This window comes from Cryptomeria japonica, chromosome 4, assembly GCF_030272615.1.
Source record: "Cryptomeria japonica chromosome 4, Sugi_1.0, whole genome shotgun sequence".
NCBI classification, from domain to species: domain Eukaryota; kingdom Viridiplantae; phylum Streptophyta; class Pinopsida; order Cupressales; family Cupressaceae; genus Cryptomeria; species Cryptomeria japonica.
Genome location: NC_081408.1, coordinates 79,572,177 through 79,579,840, shown reverse-complemented (window position 1 = coordinate 79,579,840; position 7,664 = coordinate 79,572,177).

The window sequence follows — 7,664 nt, the reverse complement described above, 5'->3', positions numbered from 1 at the left end:
GGCAAGGATGCTTGACCAACTTGGCTTCTTGGAGTCCTAAAATTTTCAAGGCTTCCCAAGAACCAGTTGGTCAACTTGTATACTATGTAAATACATGTTTTTTTTTCAAGAATGTAGGTGTAAGGAGTTTTGTGGCCATTGAGCCCTAGGCAAGTGTGCCATTTGGCTAGGGTCTTGAAGAAATGTAATGCTTTGCTCTTCTATAGCAAGTGCATTTAAAATTTGAATAGACTTGCCTTGATGATTAAGTTTGTATACCAAGGCAAAGAGGCTTTCTAAGCCATGAGGAGAATGTTTTCAAATTTAGTTTGTGAAAATAATGTAAAAGACAATGAGTCACTGTTTTAGAGTCAATTTCCTTTCATTAGCCTACTCTCCATCATACATTGGAGCTTGTAAGGTTGTTATACATCCTTATAATTGCTTGTGAACAAGAACAAGAAGTGAATTTGATGTTATCTTTTAGTTTGAAGTTTCCAAGATCAAACAATGATCTTTGAGGCAAGATTGTAATGCCAATTTGCTGTCACAGTCAACTAGGACTAAGTTTTACATTTCCTTTTGAAGTTATATATGTAATCTTCTCCCTCTAAATGACAACTATGAAGCACAATAAGCCATCAAAGACTGAGCCTTGTTAAGGAGCACTAAATAAACTTTTTGTAAGGAGTTTTTAACAGTGAAAGTGCAGGTCACAGTGAACAAAAAACAGTGAAAGACAAAGGTGCAGCAACAGTTAGCATTGATAGTGAAATAATCCTTTATTTGTAATTGCCTAATGCTTGTATGCAGGGCTAACATGACTCTTCTTTGTCTATAAATGGTAGACATGTTTACATGTTGAATGTAATTGGATTTTTCTTGAAAATGGTGTGTTTGTAAGAGGCAATAATGGGAAAGTTGTAAATTGTTGCATTTTCCTCATAAGCAACTTTTTGTAAAAACTTGTTCTTCAAACTTTGAAGTGTAAATCTTCTTTATTGTGGCCTATTTAGATAGTAGTATGATGGCACTAAGGTCTCTTGTCCATATTGGATGTTTATAGTTTGAATCTTGGTTTTTCACCATCAAAACCCTTCAAAACCCTCCTTTTTCACCCATTTTTGGGACAGTCATGGAGAAGGCCTGAGAGACCCTAAAAATTTGTGAATCTTCAATTTTTCCCAAAAGGGTATCAATAAATTTTAAGCTTTTGTTCTGGAAGTCCATCGTTTGAACAGGGTGAGCACAAAACCCCAAATGGAGGGCTAATGCCTAGTAGCCCGTTTTAGGCCTAAAATCAAGTTTTTGACAAATTGGGTATGCAAATGAAGGTAGCAAAGCATGAAATCCAACAAAACAAGTTGAAACAGGTCAACCTAACATTAATTCAACCTATTTGGTGAGTTTGGCTTCATAAGGTGGTTTTGGAGCCCTTGGAAGGATGTCATCAAACTAGGGAGTTGGAGCTTTTGAGTAGCCAAGAAGAGTTTGACATAGGGAGGTGGAGCAAGGTGAGTTGTTAGACTGCCTTTTAACTATTTGCACTCTAACCTTGGTGTTTACACCTTGAAAATAGTAAGGAACTTTTGCCTAGCAAACATACTAGCCACTTAACAACCACCCAACACTATTCCTCACTATCACATGGTATTAGTCAAGGTTAGTGGTATTAATGAGGAGTCATTTTCATTTGAGGTTATCTCAAAGAAATAATTAGATTTCACAATATTTCTCTTGATATAACAAAGCTATGAGCACCCCAACTAAAGTATCTAACTAATTGTATATTTTATAGGCTTGCAGATAAATGTTAGATTTGGTTTATTGTGAAAGGATTTGATTTTATATAATTTAAAATTATAGGTTGAAATACTCATTGTGTATTTTGAAACCTACACATTTTAAGTTCATGATTGCTATGATGGCTCTCAAATTTATGTCTTTCTTAGTTTATTCATATATTGATTCATAATGTGTTGAAAATATGTATAAACATAGCACTCAATTGAGGTTGGTGGCATTGATTAGATGAGTTTTTATCATTCAAGGTTATCTTGAAGGCATCAATGTATTTCATAACATTTATTTTAATATAATGGAGCTATGTGGAACCCAACCAAAATGACAACCTAATTTTATTTTATTTAAGAATTGTATAGAAGTTATTAGATTTAGTTTGTTTTTTATTAGCAAAGCAGTGTTAACTAGGGTGCTGACCCTTAACATAGTAAAAAACTATCAACCAAAAACAAGCAACACCAAAAAAACATGATGTTGGCAACAAAAGAAATTTCCCAAATGCAATAAGAAACAAAACATAGTCAGACATGCAGAAGAAAGCCCTGTCAAACTAGAGAACACCCAAAACCCCGATCAAGGAGGGGGAGAGACACCCAAACCCCGACAAAGGGGGGTTTGGGTAAGGCGAGAAGACTTCCCCTTCTGCTTGCGAACAACCACTTTCAAGCGATGTTGTCATTAGGACCACCAAAAGAGAGATCAAATGGAAGGGACCTGCAGGGTTACAGTCAGTGATGTCAATAAAGTTTTGCAATAGAACAACATGAGGCTATTGCATACCAACAATAGGTTGTGATGAAACAACACTAGAAGAAGGTTCAATAGGAGTAGATCATGGTTTCTAAACATTGGAAGTTGTAGTAGGGACCTTAGAAAATAAGGCCACAAAGGGAGGATCAACAGGAGCCTCAGTAGCTGTGAGGGGCATGACTTCGTCTTGAGAGGAGATATCATCCTCATGAGAGAAGCTAGGGGAAGTAGAGTCGGGAGCATTGATTGTTAAATGATCAGCAATAGCACTCTTCCACCAAGTAGAAACACCTTTGTGGTGCAAAATAGAGCAATTCAAAGCAAGATGACCCGTAGAGAAGCATCTTCGACAATGAAAGGGGAGGCCCTCAAAGTCTAATAGTTGTGTCCAAGTCCTATCCCCTACCATGAGAACGACATCTCCCGGGAGAGGTGAGGAAATGTCAATGTCCACAAGGATGCATGCAAAAGTAGTGTGGTCCATTGAAGATCTTCCTTCATAGACCTTCAAGAATAGGCCAATAGAGTTTCCAATATGGTGCAGTCACGATGGGAGGTCCTCAAAGAGAATAGTCTGAACTGTGCAGCAAGAGTTGCACAGCAGGAAAAACTCAAAGTACTAGAGGAAATGCAAAAACAAACTATTTTAAATCATGAAAATCAGTTACAAACTTCTGACAACATGTGGGCTCCAAGATTTGGCTCACAGACCTGAATACAAAACATGTGTGTTATGCAACATCCGGGCTCTAACAGAATGCGAGCCAACTCCGGACCTCTAACCTAGAGATCAATTTTCTATCTTCTTAAACTTGATTCTAAATGCTTAATTACTTTTATTTATATGATCAAGGGTGATATGTGTCAGCCCAAGGTGAAACAATCTGTGATGAACAAGATGAAACGTGTAAATCAACAAGGTTGGCCTTCGCCAAAGAGATCCATCTAAAAAATCCATAAGATGAAGTGCAGACCTAAGCGAAGGTCGATCATATGCCAAGGAATGTTGGAAATGAAGAATTGAAGCTCCGCAAGCTACGAAAATGATCCACAAGATTTGCCAATAGAAGAATAGGTCCAAGTGGTTTTGGATTATAAGCCAAAAAATTGTCTTGGATTCCAAAAGTGATAACTTGTCGAGAAAAGATCCAAATGTCTTGCAGACTTAGGATAAGGCAAATGAACATGTCCACAATCAAAATCCAACTCCACAAGATCCAGTGAGCAAATGCCAAGAAACTCATAATGAAATGTTGAAACTACAAAATAGGAACAAACTGAAAGAAAATGTTTTTGGTTGATGCAAACTACCAAGAACCAGGGGTGCTCTTGCATCACAATAGCTTCATAGAAAGAGTGCTCTTGAAAGTGAAGAGGGATATTTATGAAGCTAACCCAAATTGGATGCACATTAAGCGGTTCAATGAGAGGGTTAAAAGAGGTTGTCCAAGTCTTAACAAAGAGGGAGTGCACTCCCCAAGCCCATAACATGCCCAAAACCAAATCTCAATCAGCTAAAGATGTGAAGGAAGCAACGAAAAAGCCTTTAGCATAGGGAAAAAGCTCAATATTACATTTAGTTTGTTATTTTATATTTTTATTTTATATAAAAAAATTAAAGTTTAAAATTAGTTCCTGATTTGTAAGATGCTTTTAAAATTTATATATTTCTTATTTAATTCACATATATCTATATATGTATGTATGTATGTATGTATGTATGTATATGTCTATGTCTATGTACATGTATATGTATGTAAATACATATACATATACATATATATGCATATACGTATACATATATACATACATATACATATATACATATATGTGTATATGTGTGTGTGTACATACACACACACATGTATCTACATGTATATAATTATTTGCTTTTATTTTTGGTTGATTATTGTTAATTTCTTTCATTTCTTTCTTTCTTTTGGTTTATTTTTATTGATTGTTTTTCTTAGTTTTAGTTGGCCTATTTGTACATTTGGTCTCTTTCTCTCTCATCTCCCTCCTCTTTTTATGTTTCCTCTTGGTCTCCAACACTCAACCTTTTGCTTCTTTTTCTCTCATTCATCCTAATGATGGATCACGAAGTTTGATCTGAAACGTTGATCCAAAAAACTCACACACAATCGATTCCAAAAGTTTGCTCACAGAAGAATTCTATGGATTGTGAAAATCTCATATCATTAATTAATTATGTGTTGAAAAGATGTTGAATACATGATATTGAGTTTAGGCTAGTTGATGAAAAGATCTATTAGCATTTGAGGTTATTTCAAAGGTATAGGTAGATTTCATATATGTAGATACTAGTGATGGTGTGTCATATCCTCATCAATGTAGATATTATTGGTGCAACTTTGAATGATAATAATAATTGAAATGTGAAGCAATTTTTTTGTGCACTTATAATTTATAATATGTAAATGGGAACTCCAAATAATTCTATAAAAATTAGAAATAGAAATTAGTTTTATGTGATCTTAGTTTAGTACTTTCATATAATTTCATTTTCATGCACTACATTGTTTCTATTTGTTGGAATCAATGAACACTGAGGGGGGGGGGGGGTGAATCAATGTTTTATAATTTATAAACTTGTCAAGTTGATTCTTAAACCATCATATGCATATGAAAGTAATCAAAGTGCAAAAACATAAAATGAACAACCACGCAACCATAACACCAAGATTTTTACATAAAAACCCAGAAAGGGAAAAACCATGGTGGGATTGAGTACCCACAATATTATTATACTATGGCCAGTAGTAGAACAATAATACAAAAAAGGAATGCACTTGTATTCAGGCTCACTTCCTAGATCTCACTGCTCAATTACGAAAGGACTACAACCCAGAGGAAGGCTCATTGCCTTATAGGCTAATACAAAATGATTACAATGATAAATGAATTGAAGTGTAGCATCTAACTATGCCAAAATATAGTGCCAGTTAGGCTCATAATGTCTTCTACAATTGATCTGATATTCTTCTCTGTTATTTTGCTCTGTCACATATCGGAGTGACAAAATCTTCACCAAACTTACAAATTCACTCACACAGACTTCCTTCACTTATTTCACACACCGAATCCATTAACCAAGTCAATCTTATATATTTGCACCATCAAAAAGAATCATTTACTAAGTTGGCTTCCAAAAACCGCATAACATGCAACATGAAACGTGTTCCACCAAGTCAGCTCAATTCGATCACAAATCCAATTGTGGACCAAAACAAGATGATAAAATGCTTCCCACAAGTTGACCCAATCATCTCAAACACAAAACTGATCACCCAACGAATTCACAATACACGTTACTCCAAAATAACTCTGCCCTAACTAAGTTGTCAGATACCGGAGCTCTAAACTTGCACACAATTCAACACCGGATATTAAAATCACTAGATAATTTGTCATGAACCTCAAACTAACTGCCTTGATCACCGTAACTCAAAATACATCACCAAAATCAAGATGTGCACCATGATCTCATGCTCTACCAGTAACTATGTTCCACATTTCAAACTTATGTCTTATGAATAGAATGACTTCCGGTAAACCAATTCTATGTACACTGGATGTGATCTGCAAAATGAGTTGATATCAATGACAACCCCTAAGAATCTATCATGCACCAATCTTCACCAAAATCACTAAAGTAGTGTCTCTTTCCAACAATCTCCCCCTTTGGAATTGATGGCAACATTGTGAAAAATGAATTGTACACTTAAGGCTGGAAAATTTCAAATTTGCAAAGAATATACAAGCCCCCCTAAGAATTTACAATATTTTTCACTCTTCTCTCTCCCCCTTTGATAGAAATGCCAAACATAAATGATCCACCAAAATTGATAGACAAGGGTATGTACAACTGCTCTCAAAAAATTGAAAATGTCTGCAAAAATTGTCCTAAGGGACAACAAATGTTTATCCCATGCTTTCCTCAAGCTCTCCAAAATGTTGATCATCTCACTGAAAAGATAAGAAAATGTTTCAGATCCTCTTCTATCTGTTGTAACATTGGAATCCAGAGCATCCTTAGCATCTTTCATGTTGCTCATTAGAGAATCTATCTGGGGAGTGATAAGACTCCCTAACTTAGCTACTCTACCCAAAACTCTTTCCTTTTCATGGTTTAGACTCTTGATTTTATTCAGTATAAACAAAACTTGGGGTTCAAAATTTTTAGCCAAACTAGATTCTAGAGCATATGACTATGATATGCTTGCTAGCTGATCTTCACATTCCCTTATTTTCTTGTCAATGTCTATAGTGAATTTGGGAAAAATTAGACATGACTTGTATATATTACCTCCTTCATCAATTGCATCTTGAATATTCTTTAGTAGGATAACTAGACTGACTCTATCATCTTCAATCATTTTTAAAAATGTTTTCAATCTCATAGCATTAAATTGATTCAAAACTTTAGTATTTATTGCCTTCTCCAAAGATTCAAAATAAAAACCAACAACACTTAACAAACCTTTGAGCTTATAGAAGGGATCAGATGTATCTGGTTTGAAAGATGGCATAATATTATCCAACCTGTCCCCTGCCAATGATATTAATTCCTTGTCTATAGAATGGGACTTAAGCAAGTCGTTGCTGGCTTTGGCTTGAGCTAGAGTTGCCAATTTAAGTGCTTGAATGGGAGATAAGGAACTTAAGTCAATCGTCCCTTGACCAAAATCTTTTGGATCAACAACAACTTGTTACCATTTAATAGCACCAGTGTCTCTTGCCACTATTGTTAGAGCTTGTTCTTCCTTCTCCTCTCCTTTCTCCTTATCTGCAACTTCTTCACTCTCACCCTTTCCATATTTCTCACAATCATCTGCATCCTTCTCCATATTTACTGTCTCCTCATCTTCTTTTTCTAATATAACTTCAATAACTGGAGGATCTTGTACAACTTCACCGAGGATATCATTTGCACCATCCATATTATCAACTAGAGTTTGATCATTGGACTATCCTTCTAGAGTGGCTTTCTTAGGTGACTAGACCTTTTGCTTACCGGGGATAGTTGTTTTCACTTCCAAAACATATGTGTTTTGAGTTGGTTCTTCTGAATTCACGTCAACCCTCTGATCTATCAAAAATTATCTCAAGAT